Source organism: Cnephaeus nilssonii, assembly GCF_951640355.1.
Source record: "Cnephaeus nilssonii genome assembly, chromosome: 12".
In the NCBI taxonomy this organism is placed as follows: domain Eukaryota; kingdom Metazoa; phylum Chordata; class Mammalia; order Chiroptera; family Vespertilionidae; genus Cnephaeus; species Cnephaeus nilssonii.
In genome coordinates, this window is record NC_137083.1 from 11742458 (window position 1) to 11758694 (window position 16237).

At 47.4% G+C, this 16237-nt stretch overlaps 2 pseudogenes across 2 annotated transcripts in view; one reads left to right on the top strand and one right to left on the bottom strand.

Annotated features, from left to right (window-relative positions):
- The window catches only part of LOC307108684 (ferritin light chain-like), a 732105-nt pseudogene that overhangs the window by 340558 nt on the left and 375310 nt on the right, over nucleotides 1-16237 (top strand). The gene's annotated exons all lie outside the window — the stretch shown is intronic.
- Nucleotides 612-12747, bottom strand: LOC307108587 (ferritin light chain-like; annotated as a pseudogene). The gene is made up of 2 exons: nucleotides 12668-12747; nucleotides 612-1175 (listed from the first exon to the last, which is right to left on the bottom strand). The product of its transcript is annotated as a ferritin light chain-like (transcript).

Consider the following 16237-nt stretch of genomic DNA (forward strand, 5'->3'; position numbering starts at 1 on the left):
TTTGGGGAAACTTGCTTTTTCACAAAAGGCAAAACAGCATCTTCATACAGGCAGCTTCAGTTTCTAAAAGCATAAGAGGCAATAACGTTTGCCCTGGCAAGTGTTGCTCAGTGGTTAGAATATTTGTCCATACTCCAAAGGATCGTGGTTTCAATTCCCGGTGAAGAGCATGTACCTGGCCTGTAGGCTCGATCCCAGGCCACAGACGGGGCCGGTGTGGGAGGCATCCAATCTATCTTTTTCTCTCTCTCCCACCTCCCTCCCTCTCTTTCCCCTTCCGTCTCTCCCTTCCACTCTCTCTAAAAAAGCAATGGGAAAAATATCCTCAGGTGAGGAGTAACAACAAAAAAGGCAATAAAAGTTAGAAAAAAAGATTATGGGACAGAATTTGTTGGATAATTACCTCCTTCAGGCAATGAAGCATTAGGATACCCAACTTCATTTTGGAACAAGATCGAACTTTTCCTTATTGGTTAGTTTAGGCATTAATCAAACAAATATTTTACAGTTGAAGGGTGCAAAAATCTTTGATCCAATGCATGCGAGAGGGCTGTAGGTGGTTAAAAGAATGGCTAGTTGTTTCAGGGAGAGGCTCAGGGAAAAGCCAGAGACTAAGGGATGCAGAGGGGCCCCTCAAAGGCCTCTGGGCTCCAAAGGCTCCTAGTTGTGCTTGGGGTGAGCCTTTGGAAGAGATACTCTCCCTGCCCAGCCTGGGGGCCGGCAGCCTGCAGAGGTGAGTCAGGTGTTGCCCATCTTCTTGCTGAGTTTCACCTCCTCACCCCGGAAGTGGTTCTCCAGGAAGTTACGGGGCTGAGCTCTGAGGTAGGACCCGGGGCCTGCAGCTCCACAAGGGCCTGGTTCAGGTTCCTCTCCAAGGCCAGGGCGGCCTCCATGGCGTCCTGAGTTTTGCCCCATTCATCTTGGGAGGTTTCAGAATGTCCTGGAAGAGAATGCGGACAATGCGCTTGTTTTGCAACTTTAAGAGACGCTCAGCGCCCGCGTGCTTCTTCTCCGCCAACTCTCGGAAGAGGTGGCCCGTGTCCTCGAGAGCCACATCATCCCCGTCAAAGTAGAAGCCCAGAGAGAGGTAGGTGTGGGAGGCCTGCAGATGCAGGTTGGCTGGGCGGTTGACTGTAGCCTCCACCTCGGTGGAATAATTCTGACGAATTTGGTAGCTGAGCTCATGGTTGTTTGGCAATAAGGAGTTCAGGTAGAAAAAAACAAACAAACAAACCCCAGTGTGTTGGCTGGTTCTGAAGGTGGTTCTGAAGGTGGTGACTGGATAAGACGCAGGAGAGTGGCCGGAGGCCGGAAGAAGGGGCGTATGTGGGTCTGTTCCATCCAAACACTGTTGAAGCAAGAGACAGATCCGGGACCGCCAAGGCACTGCCAAGGGTGCAATATTTTTAAAGCCAATCAGTTGTATAAAAGAAGTAAGATAAATCCAAAATATTTGCATTAAAGTTATTGTCCACTGCTATTAAGAGGGCACTCGATGCCCTAGCCAGTTTGGCTCAGTGGATAGAGCGTCGGCCTGCAGACTGAAGGGTCCCAGGTTTGATTGGGTCAAGGGCATATGCCTGGGTTGTGGGCTTGATCCCCAGTAGGGGGCGTGCAGGAGGCAGCCAATCAGTGATTCTCTCTCATCATTGATATTTCAATCTCTCCCTCTCCCTTCCTCTCTGAAATCAATAAAAATATATTTAAAAAAAAGAAAAAAAAAAAAGAGGGCACTCGTTGCTCAGTACTCAGGACTCTCAGCCAGGGTTAACTTTACCCTGAGATGGACATTTCTTAGCTAAGTTCCTTTTTAAAAAGCCAGTTTCTCCTACATAATGATTATTCTAGTAAAGTCATGATGTCATCACCCATGGGGTCTAGGAAAGTAAAGCAAAGATTAATGTGCCTGTATCTTTAATGCCTCCTCTAAGATCATTGCTGAGGATCAAGGTCTTAACTTGGAAAAATTTAGCCTCATTACTGTTTTGGGATCTGACAGCTGTCTTTGTACTTTTAATAGATCAGTTCCATTCATCTTTTCAAATAAGCTTTTCTAAAATGCTTCCGTGAAGTGCCAAAAATATGCTTCTCATATTGCAATTTTGTTATTTAAGGCAGATGAATTGTTCTCCCCTTCCCCCTTATCAATTATTTTTGGTTATCCTGACACTTTCTGTATCCCAATTCCTTCAAACTTATTTCTGTTTTATCAGGACAGCTGCATGCGTGGCTAAGAAATGGTGCATAATTTTATTTTATTTTATTTTATCCTCATCCCCCCATTCCCATCCCACACCCCTCCCCACGCATGCCCCCAATTTTAATAATAATAAATTTCATATACCTTTGAATATGGGTACATGTGATATTTTAGAACTTTGTAATATTTCAAGGAACACGTTGGAGCCATTCTCACAGGATTTGTCTCAGTGGGGATTACAGATGGCCACTCACGCCCCTCGTCCCTGCCCCGTTCTGGAGAGAGACGGAAGATGTGCCCATCAGCACCGGGCACATGCTGTGCATTTATATGTCTGGCTCAGAATTTCCCTGAGTTGGGAGGTGGGGAAGATGTTACATATTTTATGCCAAGTGCCTCTGACTGAGCCTCACGGTTTGCATGAGAGTGAAAACGAAAGATGGAAGAGTGGTGTTTATGATGGATTTTATTGCTCTTTTAAGTCCGTCCGTAAGAGGAGTAGGCTAATCCACAGTGGGGAATCCACTTACGTAAGCGAGGGTGAATTGTCTAAACTTATATGTAAAGACTAAACAGTAGCCACTATTGATTCTATGGGAAATTACACGACCAGGTTTTGGTTTACTAGCAAGGTTATTCACAACCAGTCATGAGGAAATGCTGTGAGAATAAACAACTGAAAGCAGATCCTGCAGGACGGAGGGCGGTGCCTGGGAACCCAGGAGGGCAATCCGTGTCCCCGCTCAGCATCCAGGAGCTCCAAGCGCCTGCTCATTTGGGGCCACTCCAAGGGGCGCTTGCAAGGTAATCCATCCTGAGCGAAATGCTCCCGGCATCGTTTGAGCCAGTGACTGAAGCCCCTTTTGGGTGGTGCCTCTAGGACTTAGAGCTCTTTGTGACAGTGTCCCTGCCTCCCACATCCCTTTCCTCTGTGCAGGAATCACAACCACGGACAGGCAAAGCCATTTGGAAATGCTCACTCATTAGTGCCTCCCACGACTGCTGCCTTCCTTATGGTGCAGCGGGCACAGGGCTGGCTCCTGAGCGTGTCTTCCTGAGGCTGTGGAGCAGGGAGATGACAATCAAGTTCATCTCTCTCTAATCATCCTGCCCGTTTGCTCCTCTGCACATACCCCCAGTGCCCAAAACCCAGCTAATTCTGCAGTTCCCCAGGCGTCATCTTCCTGCAGGGGGTCCGTGTCCTAGACCTGGTAACTGGGTGCCCGAGACCAGTGCATCGTGGTGTGGCAGCCGCCCCAGGTGGAGTTGATGCTCAGGAAGGGGTGGAGCCCAGGGGGCTTGCAGAATGAAGGCAGAAAGCAGTGACAGGAACAAGGTGGGCATCACGGCCTGGTTGCACGCAGACGGCTCTATGTGCATGTTCTTGTAGGATTTGGCTAAATATGTTGTCGGTTCCTGTGGAACGTGTGAAGCCCTCTAATCCCCCCCTCCACCCCCCTGAAGTGGAGAATTGCAACATGATGGCCCACCGTGGGACTTGGCAACCGCACTCTCCAGCGCTCAGTTTGGTACAAAGTGCTATCATTACCATTTGGAGGGAGCGCCCTGTAATGTGAAAAGACTACCTGGGAAACGCCAGCAATCACAAAAACAGCCGCCCGGGGCAGGGAAGGGCAGCCCGGACCTTCGCAGGTTGCTCCCCTCTTCCCCCGGGCTCTGGTCTACCTCCCGCACCTCAGGGGGAGTCCAGAGAGGAGAGGGTGGGAAGGTGTAGGGGAATTTTCCCAGCCAAGCCAGGCAGCGCAGGTGAGCGCCCCCCTCCTCCATAGTCTCAGGTCTTCAACGTGACGGGCTGAGGCCCAGGAGTCTTTGGGGCAAACCCAACTCAGCTTGTGTGAGTCTGGCCCTCAGGAGAGCAGAGAGGGCGGCAGGAAAACAGAGAAGTGGGAAGTGGTTGCTTGGTGCTGAGTTTGGCTTCGAGTTTAGAGCTCTATTTGAGCCTTCAGGCTCCAAGCAAAACTCAGGGGGGGGGGGGGGGGGGGAATGAAACCCACAAGAACCCAAACAAGGCTGGGGCTTGGCAGGCAGCCGTCCGTGGGGGCCACGCTGCGTCTCACACAGCTCGGCCTGTGCAGGCCTTTTGGCCCGTCAAGCCACCTCTCACCACAAATCTCCCTTCCTTGCACTCCCGTGAACCAGCGTCCCTGAATGCATTCAGTCAGGGCCTCAATTTTCCCAGAAACAGAGCCCCCTTCTGACACCCAGGCCCGTGTCCTTGGCTGGCGAGTTATTTACCCGGTAGCCCAGCCAGTCAAGGAAATCTGGGCTTGTTTTTGTGAAGAGATCCACTCAGGGAAGATATGGACGGGGGTAAAAGGAAAACACGAACAGAGATTTGGAGCCGAGACTCTCAGACTCTGTTGGGTGAGCCCCTGCACCCCCTTTCTCTGTAACAGTCCTGGAGAAACAGAGGTGATGGCGTCATAGCAGCTGCCGATGGCCTGACAGACAGCTTCCGCAGCGCTACATGAGGCCCTTCGGTGTCCCTGTCAGGAGATTGGCAGCTGAATGACACCAATGAGGCCAGGCCCGTATTCCCTCTGGGAACGCCGCCCTAATTGATAGACAGAAGGCAAAGAGGAGGATTGTTTTTGAACCTGAAAAGAATCCCCTTTTTTTCTCCCTAAAGCTCATGCCCCCAACTCTCCACAGCTCTATTCCCTCCGCCCCCCCTCCAGCCCCCCAACACTTTTTTTTTTAAAGGTGTTTTGTTCCAGAGCAGTTACAGGGCTTAATGGAACTGAATGACTTTTACCCTTCACAATCTGTCAGTCAAAAGCCCGACTCCAGGACTGTTAAATAAAGTCCTTTCAGAAGCAGACAGGAGAGGAATGTGTCAGTCAGGCAACAGACCCTGTTGTGTTTTAATCTGTCAGAGGGGCGGTGGGGGGGCGGGGGGGAGCGGGGCCCCAGGCAGGGCACATTCCCAGCAGCCGTTAAGAGGCCTTGACAAACCCAGGTGTGGAGCCAAGATGTCACCCAATCACCAGCATTCTTGAGGTGTGGGCCCAGAGCCCCCAGGCACTCGGCTTTGCAATCAACTATGAGATGTTTGGGCAAACTTTCAGCACAGGTTTCATACTGAGCATTTTTAACATAAAACCAACCACTAAGTGCTGGGTATGGGGACAAGGCATGGCTTTCAAATTAATACACCGCTCGGCTTCACGCGCTGCAGACAGTAATCCTCCGGCTGGAGGGCCTTCAGGTAGACTCCAATTCCAGAACAATTTTGTGGAGCCGCTTTCGGGTTTTCTTTTTTTTTTTTTTTTCCTATTCCTTTCCCTTCACATTATATGACAATCCATTAATCTTGCCCATTAACTTAAAATTGCCCGGCAATTTTTTTTTTTTGGAGGGTTCTGAACAGTTGCTTTTGTTCGCTATGGATTTGGAGCTTTCCATTAAAAACTGTCCACCGTTAGACACACTCACGATCTATTCCTTATGTTCTGGTGACAGTTCCTTGAGGGGCTCTCACAAACCAGAAAATGAATTGGGGAGGGCGAGGGCAGCGTGGAGATGGGTGGAGGGAGTGGAGACCTTGATATTGAAACAAATAGGGCTTGTTCTCTCCGAGTGCTACGAAATACCGAATGCAGGTAGGAAAGCCACCCACCGGCCTGGGCCAGGGGCTTGCTGGTGGCCACGGGGCGGGTAGGAGAGGGTCCTTGGGTGCAGGGTAAACTTGGGCGGGTTGGTTACTGCTTGCTTGCTTTTCTCTCCTTGGGAGATTTTGCATAAAACAAAAGGAATTTCTCCCCCACCCCGGTTTCTTTTCTTTGCCATGCTACCATTCACCTCCCAACATCTGGTTCCCAAGACAGGCAGAGTTAGCAAAAATCCTTTCTCCCCTGTTTTTCCTCCCCGCCCCCCTTTCCCAATCCAAGTATTGGGGTGCCTGTCTCCTGGCTCTTCCTGGGACCATCGGTGATACTTACTGTCATGCACCCTGATTGGTGCAGTAGGCAAACAAAAGCAATGTTTCTCTCTCCCATCCCTCTTCAGTCAAAAGGTAGACGCTGGGTTTTATTCTCTCCATGTGCTCGGTCTCTGGGGAAAAGCCGGTTTTAGAAACGCTAAACTGAAACGTAAAAGGCCCCTGGCATGGGCTGATCAACTCTGTCGAGCCGAAACTCTAAACATGGTTAAAGTAAATACGGCGCACTCTACGGTACCGAGGCGAAACGCTTTCCAAAGAAAGGGATTTCCAGCATTTGGCCACCAGCTACGAGATGAGAGCGTCAAAAACCGAGCAAACCTGGGCTGCTTCCCAGCAGCAAAGCAAACCAGTTTGTTTCTCCACTTTTCCCTCCACTGATAACGTCTGTGAGCCATCATCCCCCTGCCCCCTCCCCGCCCCCAGCTGTTTCCCGGGGCTGCTGGGCTCCATTTGGGGCCCCCAGGAAACTCCATGGGGATGATGTTCCTCTGGAATATGAATGAAGTCTTCAAACCCGGGCCCAGAAATGTGTGCTCTGAGGCTTCCTGAGTCCCTCCGTCACCGGTTATTAACGACCTGCCACACTTCGAGCAAAAGCCATTTCTCCGCCTGCCCTTCCCTCAGCCTAAAACAAACACGCATGTGGGGCCGCTGGGAACACAGGGCCTTCTCCGCCCGGGGAGCGCTTTTTGCTCTGCGCCTGCAACTGGAAATGCTCGCGGTGGCCTCTGTTTTTAACATTAATGGCTCCACAAAGAAGGGCAGGCAGGGGCCTGTTTGCAGCTGACAGAAAAGTCCTTAAAGCGGCAACGTCTATTCTAGTGGGGGGAAAAAAAAAAATCTCTGGACGAAGAACCTCCAAATTCTCCGTAGGTGGCACTCAGTAAGTTGCTCTGGTTTGAAAGCAAATAAATACACAAATTGAAAAAAATAAAAATAAACCCCAGTCCTACTTGATGCTCTGGCAGTCCCCGAATTCAGTCAATGAAAGCACAATTAGGAACAAACAGTTTTTCATTCTCCCTGTGCCCTCTCCTCTGCGGTGGGGGCGGAGGGGGGGGGGAGGTCTCAGAGGGGTAGTGGGTTTGCTGCACCCACGTGTGGCCAGCTCCTCCTGCCCACTCAGTTCCAAGTGCAGTTTGTCCTGTGGTTTGATGGTGGTGGACGTAACAGTCACCTATTGGCCATAATACATTGAAGCTAAATTCACTCCATTTTGGGGGGGGTACTGATTTGGGTTCAAAATTCCTTTTAAAAAGTTGTACTGTTTAAATATATGGCAACTTTAGTGCCAATTCTGCACTAATGCGCTCTTGGAATGGCATCTGAAGATCTCAAACCAGATTAGCAAAAAGCCAGTCGCCTCTCCAGGCAGAGCCGGGAGGAAGTAGATGCAAGTTTGTAAAGCAGGAGATCAGCGACTTGGGGCGGGAAACAGGCTCAGAGTCTTGGCCACCTCCTGGTCCAGTGCCTTTGTCGTTAGTTCTTATGTGATTTTGGTCAAATCAGATCATCTTTACCATTAATTAGTTAAAATTATAATCCTAGAAATCATAAGTATTAATTAAATGTAATATATTGATTAGGCATGACATTATTAGAATAATAATAATAATATGTGCTAAGTGCATTCCACACACATCCTATATACGTCATCTTATTTAGAAGACGAAACCCCTGTCATGAGGGCAGTGTTTACAGCTGCTAAGAGTTTGGCCTTTTGGGCTGAACTGCCTGCTTTTTCTTTTTTTATTTATTCATTTATTTATTTATTTATTTATTTATTTATTTATTTATTTATTTTTTTATGCCCGCTTTTTCAAATGCTGGTACTGCCACTTACCGTTTGTGAGCATCATCTGTAAAATAGGGGTGACCATAGTATGCGCGTCACTGTGTAATGAAATGAGTTCACAGATGGAAAGCCCTTAGAACTGTGCCTGGTACATGGTAAATGCTATAAAGTATTATTATTATTTCGTTCCACTGCGTGTGGCCTACTTGATAATTCAAGGGGTGGTTTCGACCAGTTAGGAACAGCCTTCTGTATCAGTAGCAGTAAGCACCCTGCCTTGCCTCCACCACCATTCACCTCCAATCGTTGTTCTGTTGGTGCATAAAACGGCCAAGGCAGGCAAGAGTGAATGTCTGGTGAGCGAGTGGGTTTCACTCCTGGGAGCAGCTAATGCTGCAGGAAAGGCTTTGCCCAAGGGCAGCGCTGACTTCATCCCCGTGAGGCTCAGCGTGCTCTGGAGGTGGCCGCCAATGCTGGAGGAGCCACAGGGTGGCACCGATTCTCTGGGCTCCTGTGCATTCTCGCTGTGGAGCCTCTGAAGGCCTGGGCTGCCCCTGGAGGACCGTATTCTTTCAAGATGTTTGACCCTTGTTTCATTAAAGCGGTCTTGGTTCTCCCCCAGGCTGCTCTTGATCTACCCCGGGAAGCGCCAGGGCAGGATATTACGGTGGCACCCTCCGTGAAGAAAATAGTCTTGAAACTAGAGAAGACCTCTGAACGGGCACACAGCGGAGCAGGCTGGCCTAGTGAGGGTGTTCTGGAAAATCAGGACCTCTCCCTGGGCCCATCCTGGGGTGATGTCAGGCCATCGCATACAGGGAACCCTTTGGCCTTCAACCACGGCTGAATTCTGCCAGGGTACCGTGCCCACTGCTTCCTAATTGCTACCAGGTGTGCCACTTACCTTTCAGGACGACAGCTTAGTCCACCAGTCACGGCATGCTTGTCTGTTTAATTAAAAGGTCGAGCAGCCCTTCATGTAATCCAGTTTCATTCAACAAATATTCATCAAACACATCTATACCTTTAATCATTTATTTTATTTCTCACAAATAAACCACGTGAATTTCATGGTAATTCACATATTACCATGAAACGAGAAAATGTGCAGAATCAAACTATTTTGATTTCCTTTTCTGATATCCTGGGCCCTCCCCGAATTAATTCAGAAATGCCTATGATTTTTGGCCTCATTCTAGAAATGCAGCTCTTCCCACTGGCAGGGTGCCCAGGGGTGGTGGGTTTGCACTGATGCCTACCCCTTTGGTTATTTTTCGGTGAAATAAGGGGCATCTGATTTTGAACTCTGACTAGGGCTGATGTGGCCCCTGTGTAGTCTAAGGTGTGATACAGCTCAGAACTCACTGGCTCTCAGGAAGACCGCATCCATTGGGCACAGCAAAGGTGTACCAACTCCTGTAGCTCCTTCCCCTAACAGGAAGCAAGCCATGAAGACATCCTGTTGTTGGGGGCGGGGGCGAGTGGTCCAAGTTAGAGTAAGCAGTGATTTGGCCTTTCAGTCTCATGGATACCAATTTTGTAAAGAGGACATAGTCCATAAATCAGCAAATAAAGTATTTGGGGGGGGGGGGACTCTCAGGCAGGAGGGCGGCACAATCTTGGATATCTGTGGTGGAGTCTGCCCCCTTCTTTTTCCATTGGGAAATTGCTTCTTCTCTGTCCTGGGTGGATCTGATGGGTTCTTAATAATAGAACCTCATTCCCTGGCTCTCTTAGTCCATTTGGGCTACTATAATGAAGTACCATAGACCGGATATAGCTTATGAACAACACAGGTTTGTTTCTCAGAGTTCTGGAGGCTTGAAAGTCCAAGATCAGGGTGCCAGCATGGTCCGGTTCTGGTGATGGCCTTCTTCTGGGTTGCAGACTGCTCACTTCTCCTTGTATTCTCACCTGGTGGAGAACAGAGAAAGAAAGCAAGCTCTCTCATGACTTTTATCAGGGCACTAATCCCCTTCATGAGGGCTCCACCCTCATGACCTTTTCTAATCCTATTGACCTTCCAAAGGCCCTACCTCCAAATATTGTCATATTGGGGGGGTGAGGTTTCAACATAGAAATTTTTTTGGGGGGACACAAATATTCAGTCCATAATACTGGTGCTTGTGAGGGAGTAGGCCTATGACCCAGGCCTGGCCACATCCAGTCTTCCTCTCCACAGGGATTGGGCCAAGGCTTGGGCATGTGGCCTAAGTAAGGCCAATCACATCCTTCCATGAGAACCTGTATGTGGGCACTGGGACAGATTTAGGGGTTCTTGCTTTTATATATGGGGAAAATATGGGGGAAGCCCTATGATGAGAGAGTATGAGCCATCATATAATAGGAGAGAGACAAGGAGAACAAAGATATGGAGGGAAAAAGGGAGCAGGGTGGGGGCTCAGGAGAAAATATTGCTATTACTTGAATCTCTGTCCCTGAAAAAAAAAATCCACCTTTTAACTTTCTAGTTTATGAGCCACTGAATCCACTTTTCTGCCTATGATTGTGACAATGGAAAGGTGCCTGACTAACATACAAGGTATAGGGACTAATACACAAGATTTAGCTATTGTTCAACTAACGTTGTGGCAATCTCTTAACTAATATACACATCTCTCTCCTCACTTGTAAGTGGAGTTAAGTCTAGTGGCAGTGGTGGGCACACAAGAACTCTTAGGAAGTGTTTGTGGAATAAATAAAGGAGCTGATAGTAATAGTAAATATAGTGGGTTTAATAATATGAAATTGTTGACCTGCATAAGAAGCAGTTCCATGTGATTTCATGAATAGAATTTTTAGCTGCTGAGAAAGTAGACTTGAGTTGTCAAGAAGTTTTTGAGAACCCACTATGTACAGGTCTTGTGTTAGATGCTGTGAAGGAATGAAAGATGGCGAATATAAGGTCTCTCAGGGAGACCACAGCCCAGAGGGGGACTTACAACTTACTAAGAGACCATTGCTATCCTATTGGCCTCATTCTATAAGCTGATGAAAAGACTAGGTTGTTTTTCTCCCCCCAAAGATGTCATCTTTATCAGTGAAATGTGACTTGTGCAATCTAAGAAGGATCTAGACGGTGTCAAATTCAAAGGAGGGTCCTGTCACTACACTTCCTAGAGCCCCTCCTTTTGGCAGCCCCTCTCTTCAAACCCTTTTGGAACTCTCACAATGACCCCCAAAGCGTCAAGGACCAAGGAAAATATGGAACACAATATGCCTTTTCAATCATCTCTGTGCTGATTCACCCTGTCCACATGAGAATGTTTTCCTTTTGTCCCTTTTGTCTGGGAACCCAACTTCACATCTTATCTGTGCTGCCTCAGATGCCCAATTCACATCAAGCTGAGGCTGAAGAATAATAATGGGTCATAGCTTTCAAGCTGCAAGTGACTGGGTTCTTCCACTAAATGACATTTGAGTTGAACTTTTATGCTTCTTCTGCCCATATTTTTGTTATTTTGATTTCTCGACATGGTGCAGCCATCTGCTGTGATGATTGATTCTAAACATCCCCATCGCAGCGTGTTTGCCCACCAATTCTCCCACACATATGTGTACTGAAAACCAGAGCCAGAGCCTTGCCATTTGCCTAATCAGGCTGGCCGCTGATCTCATGTAGGAAAAGAATTACCCATTGAGAGCACGGTTGTTAACCTTCTTTGAGTGGTCATTTGGTTAGCCTCCCTTTGCAATGTAAGGAACCTTGGAAATGTGGACCTAAAGAATAAGTGCTCTAATGTATGTACGATGCACTGGAAGAGTGAAAATGCATGCGGTAAAGGCCAAGGTCGCTAGCATGCAAGTCTGATTTATCGTTTGCAAACAGGAGAGATGTTTTGCTTCTAGGCGCACATAAATTCAGCGGTGCCGTGCAATCCAAACTGCGGTGTGCGGCTGCAGAGCTCTCTGGTGCTGCCAAACCCTCATGCTTGTCTACACACATTTTGCAAAGGGGCATTCCTGTTGCTAAAGGAACTCAAGTCACTTTTCCCTGAATGTCCTGTGATTGGCAGGAATGCTGCCTGCCGTACCATATTGTTCTGTGGTGGGGAATATTTTTTATTGCTGGTTCAATAGCATTTCACAGTTATTAAACCGGAGCCATTGTCCCCGGAGGCTCCCAAAGGCTCAGAAACTTCGGGCCATGGGGGGAAGCTACACACCCACAAAACCTGTCAGTTACCCCCATTGTTCCAACGCGTCTGCCATACTCTGTGGCTTTTACAGTATTTTGGGGGGAAATGTTGAGAAAGTGGCTTTTCAAGCATATCATTTATAGCCAACTTTTTTTTTTTAAATAAATAAGAATTCATGAGACCAAATTCAATTACAAAAAGGATTTTGAAATGTTTAAACATGAAAACATTTAAGACACGGCATACCTCTATTATTATAACTGCTCATGAAAGGACATGGAGTCTTTAAAAAAATGTTTGTAGTTTTGGCAGATATGGCCAAATATCCCATAAACCCCGAGATAAATGGTTGCCTGGAAACATTGCTGTGCCCAAGTGAAATGCTCCAAGGAGATGGATGTGTTCGGGGAGGGAACATATATATTCCTCGGCGAGTGAGCGCCCCCCCAGCTTACTTAGCAGATAAGGAGAATATTCCAGAAGCGAGCTGGTGGACGACCTTGTACACTGACAGGTGTGAGTGAAAAGGGAGGGCTTGCCTGGAGAAAAAGGCAGCCCCTCTGACAAACCAAAATTTTCGAATGCGGAGAGAGTCCAGGACGTTGGGCTGTTTCCGCAGGGCGGACATGAGGTCCCAGTGGCAGCCCATGGCCCTCTGTGGCTCACCCCGAACACTTAGTGTCTTTCGCAAGCGCCCAACTTTCTGGGAATTTGTTTTGCTATTTCTCACGACAGCACTGAGCCAGGTCCGCAGAATCCGCTCTCTTCAGCTCCTTGGGCACCGTCTGCATTGCTTTCTTTTCCTTGCTCAGAGCAGGTCTGTGAGCCCCGAGGACCACACCAACACTCCAGTCAGCAGATGCAGTTATTCTTCCGTCGAAAGAAAAATGCACTCGTATTTCTCTTCAAGTGTCTCTGGCAGCAACTGGGTGTGGGCAGGAACTTGTGTTTATCTAAACAAAAGCAGCAGATGTCCGACCTCTCTAAGCCCTTCTGGCCAACCCTTTTCTGATGATGCCACTCGGTGGCTGCTTTCTGAGAATCTTCTCTTTTTCTGGAACTAATTGCAACTTTAGAGAAATATACCCTGCAGTTGATACTGTGGTCAATGAGTGTATGGGGTTGTGTTGGTTTTGTTTGTACATGGTTTTCTACTTCTCTTTGTGAAAAGATCTCCCCATTCCTGGAAAGTTCCCCTAGTTCCTCTCTCTTCTCCCTGCCTGCCCCCCCTCCCTATGCCTGCCACTCTGTATTTGTCTCCATGGGAAATTAGGGCTCCCTTTACTGATTTGGATGCCATATTCTTCCCCGTCATAATGTCGAGGGACATTTCTCCTGCCCAAATCTTTCCATCATCTGTCATTTACCTTTTTTTTTTTTTAATAGGTAATCTATATGTCTTTAGTCTACATCTTATATTTTGCTTCCAAACATTCCTGAGTCACTCAAAACGAGTTTGCCAAGCTCTGACTTTGTTTTAACATTTAAAAGTGAGAAAATTTTAAGGTTATTTCTAGACTAAGTTAATGAAAGGACTTTTTAAAGAAATAAACGTATTGGCTGATTCGTTCTCTTTGGCAACACAATTTCAATTCATCAGAGTCTAATCCCTCCTCCCCATGAGTAAGTGCTTAAGGAGATTTGTGAGAGGATTTGAATACAATGGATCATTACCTGACTTTAAAACAATAACATATCATAGAAAAAAGCCTGGAAGGATATATACCCAAACAGTAGAGCCTGGTTATCTTAGGGGGGTTTGGCTCATTTTTTGTATTTTTTTTAATACCTTTCTACATAGTGCGAATTTGTATTTAGACTTAAAAAAAAAGGATTTTATTAACAATCATCTCCATGAAGTATTCAGCATCGGTTTGGTTTTTTAAGGGGTCATTTGTAAGGAGTATGCCTCCAAAGAAGATCCAAGTCTAAAACCTTAGTGTGCTGCCCGTATGAGTGTGTCCCTGACAGTAACTGCCCTTGTAGGAAACAGGGCGAGAATCTAATGAGATGGCGTACGGAGAAAACGTCCATACACGCCAAGTGCTACCCATAGAGGGGGAATAGCCACAGCAATTGCTGGTTTGGGAGGAACGAATGGGGCAGATGTGGACCGAGTCATCTGAAACAAGGGCTGTGCCCACTGGTGTCTTGAAACACACAATATTTTGTCTTTTGTTAGTGTGAATGGAGTGACCCTTCGGGAGCCTTCACGGTGGTGCAAGCAGTTTAATATTCCTATGGCAGCTTTGAGCATTGTTTTGTGGAGGATAAGTGTGTGTGTAACCAAAGTGCCCAAATGGAATATGCACTGACATCCAACTACATGGAGAAGTAATCATCATCGCACCCCGTGTCACCCCACCACCCAACTGATTCAAGGGTTTTTAAAGGACTAGCTTAGGTGGTACCAGGTGTTTGGTACACTGTCGCAGAAAAAGTAAAACCATTAAAAAGAAACTAAAACCAAACAGAAACGACAACAGTCTTTCCCGGAACACCCAGCTCACCCTCTCCATAAAACAGCTACCTGGTGATAAAACGCAGTGGCGTTTTCCCGCCCCCTAAGGAAGACGTGGATGACAGGGGCAGCACTGGTGACAGTTAAGTGACCTTCGGAAGCAGAGCAGGTGGAAAAGAGCAGGGTGGGGAGTACCTGGATCATCGATGGAAGCGCTGGGCACCCTGGGTCCCGGTGAAGGTGTCCTGTCCGCGGGAGCTCAGACCATTCTCAACGCGGCTCGCGTGCCAGGAGGCGCTCACCCCGCAGGTCCGGCCTGTGCAGCAGGGAAGGGGTTACGTGTAAGGGTGATCAAAGATTTAAACTGTCATGTCGACAGTAAGCCGAGGAACAGGCTGTGCAGAGGCCTTAATAAATCTGCCCTTGACTTATGGCCAAACCTCATTCAGCAGAAAATTATTTCTGCAGAATATTGAGTGCTGTGCTCTGATGGAGACAGAAATAAAAGAAAGGTGGAAATGGGGAGAAGAGATGGAAATTCAATCCACATGCGGTGGGGAGGACTCTTCAGTACATTCTTTCTCAGATGAAATAAGAAACAGAATGTGTAAGACTCTCAGAATATGGTGCATCCCTTTGATTAGTGAAGTGTCTTAGAGGAAGGAAACGGGTGAGGAGTGATTCTTAGGAAAGATTGATAGGGGGTGGAGGGGGGATCCTAGAGATTTAGAGACGATCGCTCATTCATTTGTTCATCGAGTCAACCAGGCTTCATTGAATCCTTACTGGGAGCGAGATCCTGTGGGTATGGAGGTGAGCAGGGCATCCTGAGAAGTTACAGCCCACATCCACTGTACACCTCAAACTTGTCCGGCTCCAGCTCTGTGCAACAGCACAAGGGGAATGTCCCATGGTCCGAGGAGCAAAGCATTGTGGGGGAAAAGTGCTCTGAATGAAGTGTGAGAGTACATAGTCACATCTCAGGTGTCAGGGAAGAATCAGCACCTTTCTCCCTAGGCATTTTCCCACTTCAACGGAAGGGATAGAGTTTTTTATTAATTTGAGAGGCTGATTAAAGAAAAAAAAGACCTCTCTTTCAGATGACATGTCATTTAAATCTCCTTATTGATTTTCCTGATGACATTTTAGAAAGAGAAGAAAGGGTTAAAGATTGGAGGCGTCTGTAGTTTTCAGCCCAGACCAGAGATAATTTGAAATCAAGGGGTAATTTAGGAGACAGGACTTCTCTTTCCAGTGGTTTTGAAACAATTGGGAAAAGCTCAAGAACAATGCAAGAAAATGATGAAAGCTTTTTCTCTTTTAAATAATTTATTCACGGTTTGTTTCTTTCTCTCTATACTTTCATTCCCAGAGTTGTAATGAGTTTCAGGAACATAAGGTGTCAGATATTGGCTTTTTGTTGATGTTGTTTTTGTGGAGGTCTCTAAATTCATGACCCCTCTGGGCATTCTAGACGCGGATAATATATAATTTACAGAGATCTGCGGCTTTCATCTCTTCCCTCTAAGTTTTGAAGCTTTTTGTTCAAAGGAGTGATTTGTTTGGCTGTAGTGGAACCAGCTGTGTCTGCAGAAGTTTTAGCCGAGGACCCGATGCTCCGCGGGACCCCGAGCTTTGGCCAAGTCTCCCGGGCCGGGCTACATGCTTCTGTGAGCGG